Genomic DNA, 15,759 nt, shown 5'->3' on the forward strand with positions numbered 1-15,759 from the left:
CCATTACGAAGTCTATTACGAATATTACGCGATTTCGTTCTTAAGCTGCTTTGAAGCTTTCTTTCTTTTAATACGGACAACAACTTATTTATAGAACTAATTGCAGTGATTTTTGACAATGTGTGATGAATCATTCTGCGATCATGCGCACACATGCACATAAGTGACTGGTAATACACAGGCAACCCGTCACGGAAATTATTCTATAGTTGTGCAAAAAGTAAAGGAGATTGTCGTTATTCCATCTTTCCAAAGTGGAATATCTATGAAAAGACTTTCAAAGTAAATCCTATCACAGTGAAGTCAACTCGCCTGACATTTTGGGAGAATTTCAATGACACTGATGCACTCAATGACTGGGATATAATTGACGGTGCTAAAGGTAAGTCGTGAGCAAAGTAGCAAAATACATATTTCGTAGTTCGATTGATATTTACGAACATACATAAATGAGACCATATTTTGAAATATTTACAGTAGTCAAAGACTTTTCTCCTCGTTTTCTAATAAGCTTTAATATTTGTAGTTGTTTTTAAGTTGGCTTGTGACTGAACTTCTGCTTGTGATTAGACTAAAATTAATCAGTCAAACTTGAGCTTCACCTCGAGCTTCGGCATTCCTTCTTTTCGCCGCTTTGTTTTCGGCTCTTGCCATATATAGATTTAGGGACTCATTTCACGGTTCGTCTAGGACACCTAATTAATAGAGTGCTTGTCGAGAAACGTGTCTTTTCTTTCCGAAATACGCCATAGTTGCTGTACTGAGGCATAAGACTCAAGAAAACGAAGAATAAATGTTGAAAATGGTGAGCAAAGCTGTCTTTAAATCGCAAGACCTTCACGTTCAGTTAATGTCTAACACAAAGACCGAATGTGAAGCGCCTTTTACTCGTCAAGGTGTTCCTGATATCGAAATCAAATCGTTCGACGAGGAGACGAACTCGAACGTCGACATAACCCCAGCTCACGGGGGATTTATAAATTCCATAACTATGGAAAGTGAGAAATTAGCTGAAAAGCCAAATAATAGCCAATATAGCAGATCATACGAGATCATACGAGAATCAAATGAGCAAATATATGAATCAAATGAGCAATACAAAATGACTTTACAAATGACTGAAACTATGACAAAAATGACAAACAAAATCCAAGCCGAATGCTCCATGGAGAACAACCAGTATCAGAAGCATCCAAAAGTACCGTCAGACATTGTTAACGCTAGTAGAAACCCATCAGCAGAAAATACCATCCGTGCACAAGAACATAAGCATAACAAATGTAGATCAAGGAGTATGTTAAAGGCGCCCAGATGCAAGGCTGTAACTCGTGAAAGAGAACCATCCAGAATACTATGAGGCCAATCCTGAAAAGACTAGGCAAGTAAATAGACAAGCATTTGCAAAAAGCAAAGAGAATAACCCAGAACATATTAGAAAACTAAAGAGACAATCATTTACAAAAAGCAAACAAAATGATCCTGAACATATCAAGGTGATTAATAGACGAGCATTTGCAAAAAGCAAAGAGAATAATCCAGAACATATTAAAAATCTAAAGAGACAATCATTTACAAAAAGCAAACAAAATGATCTTGAGCATATCAAAGAGATTAATAGACAAGCATTTGCAAAAAGCAAAAAGAATGACCCTGAGCATATCAAAGAGGTTAATAGACGAGCATTTGCAAAAAGCAAAGAGAATAACCCAGAACATATTAGAAATCTAAAGAGAAAAACATTTACAAAAAGCAAACAAAGTAATCCAGAACATATTAGAATGGTAAATAAAAATGTGCAGAGTAGGAAAAGGTGTGTAATTTCTAATGACACCAATGATGTATTTCATGAGCCAGACAGCAAAAAGCAAAGCAATCATAAATTGCATGAGTCATCACAAGAAAACTCTGATCAACAACGAAGAAACATATCACAAGTCATTCAGTCTTTTCATAATGATATAAAGCAAGGCCCTGAATATGTATGTACTTGCTGTGACCAGCTATGGTACCGATCATCTATCACAAAATATGTTGCTAGCAAATACACTGGAAAGTGTCCTAAAGCCTTGCTTGATGTGTGCATAACTGGTACAAACAGTGTAGATAATGCTGAGTGGATCTGCTCTACTTGCCATTCAAACCTAAATGATGGAAAGCTACCAGCATGTTCAAAAGCAAACAAAATGCAATTCCCTGCAAAACCAGACTATTTAAATTTAACACCTTTAGAAGAGAGATTGATTTCTCCACGTATCCCATTTATGCAAATACGTGAACTCCCTAGAGGTGGTCAGTTGTCTATACATGGTAATGTTGTCAATGTACCAGCTGATGTGAGTTCAACTGTAAACACTCTACCAAGACCTATTAATGAATCACAAACCATCCCAATCAAACTGAAAAGACGACTAAGTTACAAGCATCATTATCAGTTTCAGAATGTTAGATCAGCAAGAGTGCTAGAAGCAGCAAAATACTTGGTGCAGAAAAGTGATTTGTTTCAAAAAGAACATATAGAAGTCCAGGAAAACTGGCTAGATAATGTCAATACTGCAGCTTCAGGCACAAGTGAAAGTGATGAATGGGAAGAGTTTTTAAACAAACCACATTCTAGTATCAGTGCTCCAGAAATGAATTCAGCTGATCCAGCAGTTTCTGCAAACACTGTTGACTACACAAGAACCTTCTAAACATCCTGAACAAATAGCCCATAAAACTGTCACTGCCTCCAATATTAATGATAATGACGACAATGATGGCTGGTGTGAAATAGAAGAACGACCTTCAGGTGTTACAGATACTTTATTACAAGAACCAGATATGACTGAAAATCTTGAAAAGATACTAAGCTTTGCACCAGGAGAAGGAAACAGACCATTAGGCATATTTATGGACAAAGACTCTGAATTCTTAGCATTTCCAACCATTTACTGTGGTCAAATTAGACCTGAGAACAAAGACAGAACAATACCTGTTCATTACAGTACAGTATGTGAGTGGGAACTCAGAAGTCAAGACAGAAGAGTTGCACAGTCAGTACCAAACATCTTTTATAAATTGAAAAAGCTACAAATAAAACAAATTCAAAACAGTGCATGTATCTCTATAAGAAAGTGCAAAACAAAAGGTAAGAAATATACAGCTGGTGACTTAAAATCAGATGATTATGTAAATAAATTAATACATCTTGATGAGGGGTTTAGAGTATTGAGAAACTTAAGAGGATCACCACCTTACTTTGAAAAATGCAAAAAGGACTTGTTTGCTATGATTCATCAGTTAGGTAACCCTACATGGTTCTGTTCATTCTCAGCTGCAGAAACATGATGGACACATCTCTGGGCAGACTTGGGCAGACTTGTAGAGAAAAAGGACTATACTGATAATGAAATTCAGAATATGAATTGGCAACAAAAATCAGACCTTATTCAAAAAGACCCTGTTACCTGTGCTAGAAACTTTGAACATATGGTCCAGTTGTTTATTAAGGATGTCTTAAAAAGTGATGCAATGCCTATTGGAGAAATTGTAGACTTTTTCTACAGAGTTGAATTTCAACAAAGAGGATCACCTCATATACATGCATTATTTTGGGTAAAGGATGCACCTCAGTACGAAAAAACTGGTAATGAAGAAATTATACAATTTGTAGATCAGTACATTACCTGCAAAAATGACCAATCTGATGAAATGAAAGAACTGGTAACTATGCAGACACAGACCTGTACAAAAGGAGGAAATAACATATGTAGATTTAATTTTCCTTTACCACCAATGCCAAGGTCCATGATTCTAGAACCACTGACAGAAGCCAGTTTTGATGAAGATGCTCTAAAAGAAGTTAAGAACCACTATGATAATATTATAAACCTTCTTAATGAAATGAAATATGGTGAAGATATAAATTTTGAGACATTTCTTCAAAAGTTAAAGTTGACAGAAGATCAGTATTTAAAAGCCATTAGATACTCTTTGAAGCGCCCAACATTGTTACTAAAAAGGTCTCCCTCAGAAATCAGAATAAACAATTACAATACTAACCTTTTAAAAGCATGGAGAGCCAACATGGATTTACAGTTTGTTTTAGATCCTTATGCTTGTGGGGAAGCACGGGTGGCGTAGCGGTGTGAGCGCTTGCCTCTCATCAATGCGACCCGAGTTCGAGTCCCGCCGGATTCGGTGTTGTATATGAGTAGAGTTGTTTGTTGGTTCTCTCCTGTGCTTCGAGGGTTTTCTGGGTTCTCCGGTTTTCCTCCCTCGGCAAAAATCAACTCCTAAATTCCAATTCGATCACGGAATGAGGGCCACAGGTTTGTTAGCCACTGGCTATTAAGTGGCACTCCCGCTAAGAGCGGTCCGGTGAATTTGGGTTCGCAAAATCGATTCTCTTTATTTTTTGTGAGTGAAAAGCCTTTGGTATACATAAACTAAAAATAAAGTTTTTTTTTTGAAATTATATATTTGGGCTTCGTTACACGCCAAAACATATTTTGCCCGTGTCTGGCTATTTGGAGAGCTCACTCGAGGTAGAATTTAGGTAGAATTAAGAGAGCTGCCGACTCAAAACTATTATGTATTTCCAAATTTTAGCTACGCTGTTAACTTCAGATACTTTTCATCTACTCTTCAAAGAAGATTGAAAGTATTTGGTTGAAACATAAATTTATTGGACTACCTAAAGCACATCCCTGTTTCGAGCTTTCATCGAGGCGTCAAAAATGCACTAAAAATATGATGTAAAATTTCGAAAAGGGGACCTCAAACTGAGCTAAATTATACTTGGCTTTCAAAATATACTCTTATTTTTACAGGATCAGAAGTGAAACCTGCGGGTATCGAGCTGGTTTTGTCGCGAGCGAAAATTTATCGAAGTCCGTGATCGACAAAATTTGCATATTTCTAACAAATTACGCTGTCGAATTTACATGCGCTTAAAATGATATACGGTAATTCTGGCTAGAAATGTGCCTTAAAATCAGATAACAAATGTCTGAGCTAGTGAAAAATGAAAAGTAAAAAGAGTCTTATCGAAAAATATCATTGTATTTTCTTGAATTTTGCTTACTATTAGACTGTGTTTGCGCGGTGCTTAATAAGAGTTTGAATGTCACGCAACGCACTGGCACATCCGGCGACAATACATAGATTCTGCCTTGTTTTGTTTTGTTTTTTTTTTTTTTTTTTGCTAATATGGTCGTAAACTTCAAAAAAAGAATTCAAAACATCGGCTTAGTCTTATCAAAGTATGGACTAGTTTATTTATCACCTTATGAGTGCGTGACAAGGGAAAGGGGAAAAAATGTGAATGACAGGTGGCGCCAAACGTCCCGAATATTCCCCGAGTTACTATAAGTGTGAAATAAAGATCACCAACAAGTATGGCTTGCTTTATGTCCTTCAAAGACAAAGGCGGATGTGGAGAATTTATGGGTCAATTTGAGCTGGAATTTCTAAGCAGTTGCCAGCGGGATGTTTCAGCTCACTTAAGAAGGTTTCACTTGTCCAAGGAACATGTCACGGAATGCGAATTGATTTTGTTGCGAGCGGGATTTCTAAATATAACAACACAGCAAATAGAGAAAATGTTAGTGTGCCCGAGACATCGTAGCAATCTTGGTCTCTACTGGAGAGAAAGAACGGTATGCCAGCATCCCCAGCACAAGGGAAAGCATGAGAGGGCCAAAGGTGATCGAGCCTTTACCTTAAGAATGGTCAAGGAAGTAAATGAGGTCTTTGGCGTCATTATTCCTATAGGGTCACGTGAGTACTTTCCTCTTTTATTTTAAATTAATTTTGATTTATTTAGTTCAGTTTATTTAAGGTTCGTGCACCTGCAGTTCAGCTAAGACTGACTTTTGACATTTTACACTTAGCAGTGGCGTAATATCTACTAGCTTTAGCTGTTGTATCACAGCGTGGGACAATAACAACAGAGCTAGGCTCCAAACTAAGTGATAGCCCGGAGATCGAATTAGAATTTAGAGTTTGATTTTTGAGGAGGGAAGAAAACCGGAGAACTCGGAGAAAAACCCTCGAAGCACAGGAGAGAACCAACAATCAACTCTACTCACATACGACATCGGGATCGGCAGGACTCGAACTCGGGCCGCATTGGTGAGAGGCGGCGCATTAGCAGTGCATGCCACCGGTGCCAATCTCGTACCCAGAGCCTGCGTGCGTTTCTTTCGGCCTGCGGCGAAAAACGAGGGCTCTGGCATAATCCATTTTTGGCGCATGCGCAGCTTTCCGGAAGTGAAACATAATCAATGAAAATCATACTTTCAAACCTGCTTTCAAACAGAGTTCTGTGTTTACTTCCGATCAAAAACGCAGGCTCTGGGTACGAGATTGCACCGGTACGAGTAGCGCCATTTCCACAGGAATCCCGCATGAATTAATGAAATCTGGTGCTGGGGTGCAAAACAATAAATTGCATTCTCATTAAAGAAAAACTATGAAATCAATAGAAGTGAAAATAACTATCTTTCACAAAAAAGGGAAAGGGAAAAAAGAATTTACGATTTTCAAACCTATTGGGGGGTGGTTTTTCCCCCCTCGTCCCCTTTTTCCTGACATCTAACCCTCGCTACGCCCATGAGATTTTGTCTGCTGGAGTTTTGAGCACGTACTAGGTGATAATATTAATTAGTTAATTTTTAATTACTTATTATCATAAGTAATTAAACTAATTAATTTTATTTAACCTAGATGGTGGCGGGTGAGTGAGGAGTTGCATGCGATAATGAATAAAAACATTAAGGCATTTTGAAATGCTATTCTCTAGCAATTTGCAACAGCTGTAGAAAATCCCATAACGAAAAGCTGAAGCAAGAGTGGAAATGGCTACTCGAGGACCAAGCTACAGAAGATAACCAAGACAAACCGGCAGCTCTTCTTTTACCAAGGTATGCTCGTTAACTGTAACTCACCAGCATGTTCCATCCTGCAGATTAACCTTTGATTTTTTTTTGGTCCAAGACTGAACGTATAAGACTTAACGACTAGGCCCGCAGCCTGAATGGTCTACGAGTCGATAGCCCATTAGGCAGAAGGCTATTGACTCGTAAACCATAAGGGCTGCGGGTCTAATTGTTTTAGTGTAAACCTACTAATCGGTCAAATAAATGGATATACAAAAAAGGTCGAAATAGCGGGTTATTCGCAATGATCAAAACCGGCAGTTTTTCACTCAACTATTGGAAGTTTCGATTCTCTTCCATTCGTACTTCACGTTTAATATCAAACGTTTGTCTCTGTGTTGGATTTTTAGGAAAAGCAAACAAAGCGCAATGCAAGCAATGGCAGAATTTCCTCCAGGAACTCCTGTAGTATCAAGTCAGTTAGCGGACCCTAAGTGGACACCTGGACATTGGCGCGCACAGGAATATGAAGACAACTCAGATGAAGAGCCTGACCAGCAAAATACACTTCAAGTATACAATGACGCAATGGCTCATATTGCTGCTTTATCTGATCTGAAGGCCATTGAACCACTTACATTCAGGCTTAAATCCGAATGGAAAGTGGCTACAAAAAGAGAAAAGATGTTGTGTGAAGAAATGGTCAATGAGGCATGTCAGGCCATATGTAAAGTCATCGCCCCAAATGCTAGTGAACAACTCCTCACATCGTTTAAACGATCATTGAGCACAGACAGTGAAATCGAGTTACTCACTACTGCGTATAAGCATGCGCCAACGAAAAATCTCAAAACGCAGATTTTGAGCATTTACGCATCCAAATATTCATCTGATGACCTGAAGAACATTCACTCTTCATTCGAGAAACTGAGTGATCGTCAGATTAAGAAGGCCAGAGCACATGCAAAAGCTGTTGGTGTTGGCATGGCAGTTGAGAAAAAGACCTTCCACAGAGTACGAATCGATGTAACGAAGCTCAGACACTTTCTGTTATATATAGACCAGCCCTATTTCTATCAGGATGTGGCGTATGGCATAAGAAAGCTTAAACTAGAATCTGGTGAGCAGCTGGTGATGCCGAATGTCGTGCGAAGAGTAGGCAGATCAACTATGATTGAGCTTTATCTCAAACAGTGCAGAGAGGAAGAATTTCAACCTCTGGGAACCTCCACGCTGTACAGAATATTGAAAGTTCGCGAAGCCTCACAAAGAAAGTCTCTCCAAGGCCTAGACAACATCGCCGCTAGTGGTGCTGATAGTTTTGAGACGATGCACAAAGTCATTGAAATATTGGAGAATATCGGCGCAAAGCACGACTGGTGCGATAACGTCCGAAAGAACCTAAAGTCAGGAAAGCGTTATCTTAAGACGGAATACAGAGCACACTGTAGGGAAGACACGAGCTCTTGCGCTGACCACTGCCGACAACATGCCCTCAGTGACATCAAATGCTCGGAGTTAAAGAAGTCGTGCGATCATGAACACTGTGTGACTTGCGACAGTTGCGAAGCTTTGAAGACTACATTGCTTTCCATTTTGACGCAAATTCAATCATCGGAATTGGATTTTTACAGTGAATAGCAGCAACAAGACCTTCTACATGATGCCCGTCAAGCACGAGATATGATTCTACAGTGGAAGGCACATATATTGAGAGCGGAGAACCAAGATGTGGCCAAGAAAGATGTGTTGAAATCGTTACCACAGGACGCTGTCTTCATCTTGATGGACTGGGCTATGAAATTCACCCAAATGAAGTATCGAGAGAAACAGTGCGAGTGGTACGGCAAGCGCGGAATGAGTTGGCATGTGAGTTGCGTCGTCTCCAAATCCAGTACCACTAATGACCTGCAGATTGCCTCCTATGTACACCTTCTGGACAACTGTTCTCAGGACTGCTACACTGTTAGCGCAATTCTAACTCACCTTCTAAATACATTGAAACAAACTCAGCCGCATATCAACAAGGCCTACTTACGATCAGATGGTGCTGGCTGCTACCATAATAACAATTTGGTTGCTGCTTTAAAGGACCTTGTCAAGAATACTGGAATGCAAATAATAAGGTAGACAAAACAAAAACGTGTTTAGACCGAACACTTTTTTTTTTTGCGGCATAATATGCATGGTACTCGTTTCGTAAGTGATTACATTCTCATTAACAGATACATGACAAACTATTTTTTTCTATTTCTTGCAAATGCGTAAAACTAGCTAATAAGATATCAGCTAGAAAGCTAAGGAGGATTTCTTATCGATTTTATAATACATCTGACTTTTCTCACACGCTTTTGGAAAAACAGTATACAATTAATTTAAATGTTAAAAGACCTAAGTTTTTGAGTACCTGCGCTGCATAAATGGATTAGTGCATTTTTGGTATAAAGAAACTGAGAACTTCTACATTTTGAATAGTTTTTCTTATTTTTTCTTTCATGTATTTATAGGTAACACTTTTCCGAACCACAGTACGGAAAAGATATATGTGATAGGATAATCAGCCCCCTGAAAGGTGCGATGAGAAGATACTGTGATGAGGGTCATGACATCATGTCATCGTCAGATATGTATGAAGCCCTAAGAGCGAGACCGGTCAAGGGAACAACAGCAGCTGTATGCGACCTCGGAGATATCGCCCCGCAGGAAATTAAGGTCAACCGAATCAACAACTTTAGCGCATTCCACAACTTCTCATATGACAAGAAAGACCTTTGCATGTCCAAGGCGTACGGCATAGGCTCAGGGAAAGTTGTTACATGGTCAGAGTTAAACGTACAGTATCAGTCTGACGTTACACTAAGCGTAGTGGGAGATCAAGGGTTTTTTAGAATGGAACCGAGGCTGATGAAACGGTCGCAGGATATACCTACCAGCGACACAGACGAAGAGGTCTTACTTGAATGTAAAGAGCCCTGTTGCTCCTTATCTTTCACGACTTGGGATGAGCTGCAAGACCACATGAACTTTGGACAGCATAATACCACGGCCGTAAAAAAACAGGAAAATTCATATGACCAGCTACGCAGGGAGTGGGCGCTCAAGTTTTCAACTCTATCCGACAAAGTTGAGAAAAAGCAAGCCTTCAACGAAACTATTATGTCCGATGATAGTTCCTTGGAGAAAGTTGGGTGGGCTTTGCAGAAGCCCAGGAGTAGTAAGAAGTTCTCTGATAAAGTAAAAGCGTATCTAACAGCAAAGTTTGATGCAGGTGTTACAGGAAGAAAAGCCGATCCCGCCGAAGTCTCAAAAGAAATGAGAAAAGTCAGAAACGATGACGGATTAAGAAAGTTTACCAGAGAAGAATGGCTAACCAAGGTGCAAGTAAAGTCCTTCTTTTCTCGGTTATCTGCATCGAGAAGGAAGCAGCAAGCGATGCAAGAAGACAGTGACGATGATTTGCTGGAAGAGGAGCTAGAATACCAAGAAGAGGAAATTCGAGATGAACAAATGAAAGATGTGCTGAGTCAGCTGGGCGTGGAACACCCTGTTACCTATGACGGTTACGACATTTGTGCTTACGTCAAATCAAACTCGTTATCAAAATTCAACGTTAAAACTTTGAAAAGTATCTGTGAACATTTTGAGCTGCCTTACAAGTCCAGAGATACGAAAGCTACTCTGCTTACCAAAATTAGTGACATGGCGAAGGATTGCAGCTGTTCAAGATGAAGTAATAAACGTTTAAGCGGCCATTATTTATCGCTGTCGGGGAGTGGGTAGGATGATTTATGGTGATCACATGTTTTTTGAATATTTATGATAATTGTAACTATTGTGAAAGATAATGATCAACCCCTAATTTCAAAGCTATCTCACTGTAAGACAGGTTTCGTTGCACTTCAACAGGATAATTTTTTTTAAGTTTTTAATTTTATTGGGCGATTCCCATGGAGCCCTACGATACTGACCTTGTTTCACGAGGGTAGCCTTCATGCAGCAGGACTTTTCTCTCGCACAGTTACTTTGGGATTCACGCAGGGTACACTTATAGTCAGTGCCTAAAAAGAATAAAAAACCTATGGCCCGTGTTTCATGATGATATTGGAATTTCGAAGTTGATTTTGGCAGAGGGAGGAAAACTTGAGGGTCATTTGCCTCCCCTTTCTCTTGTCACGCACTCATAAGGTGATAAATAAACTAGTCCATACTTTGATAAGACTAAGCCGATGTTTTGAATTCTTTTTTTGAAGTATACGACCATATTAGCAAAAAAAACACAAAAAAAAAACAAGGCAGAATCTATGTATTGTCGCCGGATGTGCCAGTGCGTTGCGTGACATTCAAACTCTTATTAAGCACCGCGCAAACACAGTCTAATAGTAAGCAAAATTCAAGAAAATACAATGATATTTTTCGATAAGACTCTTTTTACTTTTCATTTTTCACTAGCTCAGACATTTGTTATCTGATTTTAAGGCACATTTCTAGCCAGAATTACCGTATATCATTTTAAGCGCATGTAAATTCGACAGCGTAATTTGTTAGAAATATGCAAATTTTGTCGATCACGGACTTCGATAAATTTTCGCTCGCGACAAAACCAGCTCGATACCCGCAGGTTTCACTTCTGATCCTGTAAAAATAAGAGTATATTTTGAAAGCCAAGTATAATTTAGCTCAGTTTGAGGTCCCCTTTTCGAAATTTTACATCATATTTTTAGTGCATTTTTGACGCCTCGATGAAAGCTCGAAACAGGGATGTGCTTTAGGTAGTCCAATAAATTTATGTTTCAACCAAATACTTTCAATCTTCTTTGAAGAGTAGATGAAAAGTATCTGAAGTTAACAGCGTAGCTAAAATTTGGAAATACATAATAGTTTTGAGTCGGCAGCTCTCTTAATTCTACCTAAATTCTACCTCGAGTGAGCTCTCCAAATAGCCAGACACGGGCAAAATATGTTTTGGCGTGTAACAAAGCCCAAATATATAATTTCAAAAAAAAAACCTTTATTTTTAGTTTATGTATACCAAAGGCTTTTCACTCACAAAAAATAAAGAGAATCGATTTTGCGAACCCAAATTCACCGGACCGCTCTTAGCGGGAGTGCCACTTAAGTGCTACCCTCGTGAAAAAAGGACATTATTATTATTATTGTGCTGTTTACATCTTGTCTTACATAACAAAGGGTCAAAGAGGTATGAGCAAACTTCTAGAGAAAGCATCTCAAGAGGCAAACACTGGCAACAAAGATATTGTTAACAAAGTACGACACATTGGGAATAAATTCCTTAATGCAGTAGAGATCAGTGCTCAAGAAGCAGTATATTTAGTATTACAGATGCCTATGAGGAGATCATCTAGAGACTTTCAATTCATTAACACATCAAACCCAGATGAAAGAACCTTTTTATTGAAAACAATTGAAAAAATCAAAGAAATGCCAGACAAATCTACTGATATAGAATCTGATAATGCTATCAAAAGATATCAAAGAAGACCATGTAAACTAGAAGAGTTGTGCCTTGCTGATTTCATTGCATGGTTTAACTGTGTCAAAGACAAACAACCTGTTGACAATACTCAATCTACTGTGCAATCATCTGATGACTTTTTGCTGGAAAGTGATTTTGCAGATAATCTTGATGATGAGCCATCTGACCAAAACAATGAAATTGACGACTCCACTGAATACCAGTTAAAAGGAGGAATGAAACTTGTGAAAAGAAGAAAACCAAGGATAATAAGAACTGTAAGATTTAATAAAGACAAGGATCCTGAGAATTATTATAGAGAACAACTAATGCTTTACACTCCTTGGAGAAATGAGCAAAAAGATCTCATAAAAAACTGTCAAACATTTCAGGAAAGGACAGGTTGAATTAGTTGTGGAAAGCAACAAAATGCCGCATGAATGTCACACTGAGATTCTTGACAAGGCAGTGCAAGACTTGCATGACAATGATGACATTTCTGCACCAGTAGCCCCAAATACACAACACATTAATGATCAAGATATTGCAGCTAAAACAAAACCTAGTGAGCTGTTTGGTTGTTTTGATCCAGGTACCAACAAGCAACACAGTCAGTATGATCTATTTGATGATATGGGTATTCTACCAAGAACAAATGATGATGAAGAGCTTGTACAAAACCGCCTACATGACAATGATTACAGACAACTTGTTCGCTCACTAAACAAAAAACAAAAAGAATTCTTTTACCATGTGTTACATTCTATTAAGACTAAAGATGAGCCACTCAGATTATTCTTAAGTGGATGGGCTGGAGTTGGTAAAAGTACTGTCACTAATGGTCTGTATGAAGCACTCACAAGGTACTTGAACAGTGTTCCAGGTGAAAACCCAGATGAAGTAAAAGTGGTTAAAGTTGCACCCACTGGTAAAGCTGCATTTAATATAAAAGGAAACACACTTCATTCAGCTTTTAAAATACCTGCCAATAGAGGATTTCAATACTGCACACTTGACACAGATAGGCTCAATACTATACGAGCACAGCTAAGAAAATTAAAAGTAATTTTTGATGAAATTTCAATGGTGGGCAATGGAATCTTCAACTTCCTTAACTTAAGACTACAGCAAATAATAGGAACCAAAACACCATTTGGAGGTATAACCTTGATTACTGTTGGAGACTTATTCCAGTTAAAGCCAGTCTTTGACAAGTGGATATTTGAAAACACCAATGACTGTTATGGTGCTTTAGCAACCAACATGTGGAAGGAATATTTTACCTTGTTTGAACTCACTGAAATCACGAGACAAAAAGATGATAAGCAATTTGCACAACTATTAAACAGACTAAGAGAAGGAAGCCATACCCAAAATGACATTGAACAGCTTAAAAAAAGAATCATTAAATTAAAACCTGGTGAACAGAATTATCCCATCAATAAAACTCATCTCTTCTCAACAAATATATTAGTAAATCAACACAACACTACCGTATATCAAGCTACACAGACTGAGAAGGCTGAAATTAAATGTATTGACATTATTGTTGGAGATATGTCTGATGACCTGAAAAAGAAAATGAAAGAGAAAATTCCAGATGATCCCACTAAAACTATGGGCTTATATAATATTGTTTCAGTTGCTGTTGGAGCGAAATATGATTTGACTACAAATGTCAATGTAAACGATGGTATGACAAATGGTGCTGAATGTATCATTAAAAAAAATAGATTATAGAGTTAGAGATTCCAATAGACCAAGTATAATCTGGGTGTCTTTTCCACAAACTGACATTGGCCTTAACCACCGCAAAGAATTAGCTCATTTATTTACCAATAATGTTGATAAAACTTGGACACCAGTTTTAGAGATAACCAGGCAATTTAAGATTTCTAAAAGAAACCAATGTCAGTTACTTCGAAGACAATATCCTTTACGACCAGCTGCAGCTAAAACTATTCATCGTTGCCAGGGTGATACACTTAGTAAAGCAGTAGTTGATTTACCATCATCTAGCAGAGAGCACATGCATTATGTTGCTTTGAGTAGAGTAAGAAATAGTTCAACATTACAAATACTTAACTTAAATGAAAAGAAAATCTGTGTAAGCCAAAAGGTTCAAGAAGAAATGAACAGACTCAGAACACAATCTTTCGTCACTTGTGTCCCATGTTTATACAATACTATTTACCAATCCAGTAAAAAAATACTGTTTCATAATGTAAGATCTCTTCATCTTCATTTTGATGATGTAGCATGTGACTAATATGTTCAAGCAGCTGATGTAAATATCTTTGTTGAAACACGTTTGTGCTCCTCTGATCACAATACAAGCTATCAAATGACTGACTTCAAACTTTTTAGAAATGACTTGAACCCACAAAGCAATGTAAGAAATAGTTATGGAACTGTTATGTATATTAAAAATAATGTAGAGTGTGTCACTACACCATTCAGATCTAACTTCAATGGTTTAGAAAAAACTGTTTGCGTACTAAATGATCCAATTCCAAATTTGTATATAATAGGCATTTACCGATCAAAAAGCAAAGTTAACCTTCAAAAATTAATTGAAACAATTAATCATGTGCTTGATACTGACATTCCTGATGCAAACACTCCTACTGTCATACTTGGTGACTTTAATGTGAATTTAATGGAAAATTCTTCGGAACCAAAAGCATTAATTAAATGTTTCTTAAAGCAAAGGAGCTACAATCAACTAATAAGTCAGTATACTACAGACTATCGTACACAAATTGACCATATTTATACCAATATACCAAATCATGTACAAACAGCAGGTGTTCTAGAGTCTTATTATAGTGATCACAAGCCAATATTTGTTTGTTTAAAAAATTAATTTTTAATTAAAAAATTGCTGTATTCTATTAACGGAACTTTATATTAATTACAAATCTCAATTATATAACAGTTATCTTAATAAACAATCATTTAAAAACCATAAAATAATTGAAATTACAATTATAATGAAAATGGTGTAATATTCATTCTAATGTTATGAATAAATAATATTGAACACAGACATAAGATTGCACTTGCACAGATAATAAAAACAAAATAAAGCAAAGCATCAATACTGGGGGTTTCCCCCAGTATTTCTTGGTGGATTGTTATCTACTTCAAGGTAAGAATATGCTATATCTAGTGCACCACTAGGGGCAGATCCAGGGGCAGATCCAGAGAGGGCCAGAGGGCTGTAGCTACCCCCCCCCCCCCCCCCTCACACTTCAGTCATATATGCTTGAGGTCAAGCCCCCCCTCAATTTTTGGCTGGATCCGCCCCTATATACTTAAATTTTATTAAATGTTTTAAACATATTGCTTTCAACAATTAAATTTAACTAATTTCCCTTCCTTATATTTTCAGATCTAATAATGATATCAATCCAAAAAGTGACT

General features: G+C 37.7%; 2 pseudogenes; both read left to right on the plus strand.

Moving 5' to 3' along the window:
* The first annotated feature begins 3,399 nt into the window (after nt 1-3,399).
* LOC148907808 (uncharacterized) lies at nt 3,400-14,602 on the plus strand (annotated as a pseudogene).
* On the plus strand, nt 5,379-10,589 carry LOC148907809 (uncharacterized; annotated as a pseudogene).
* Nucleotides 14,603-15,759: the final 1,157 nt, after the last annotated feature.

The sequence above is a fragment of the Actinia tenebrosa genome, unplaced genomic scaffold, assembly GCF_029948245.1.
Source record: "Actinia tenebrosa isolate PJP-AT-01 unplaced genomic scaffold, QUT_ActTen_1.0 PGA_scaffold3__52_contigs__length_22856419, whole genome shotgun sequence".
Classification (NCBI taxonomy): domain Eukaryota; kingdom Metazoa; phylum Cnidaria; class Anthozoa; order Actiniaria; family Actiniidae; genus Actinia; species Actinia tenebrosa.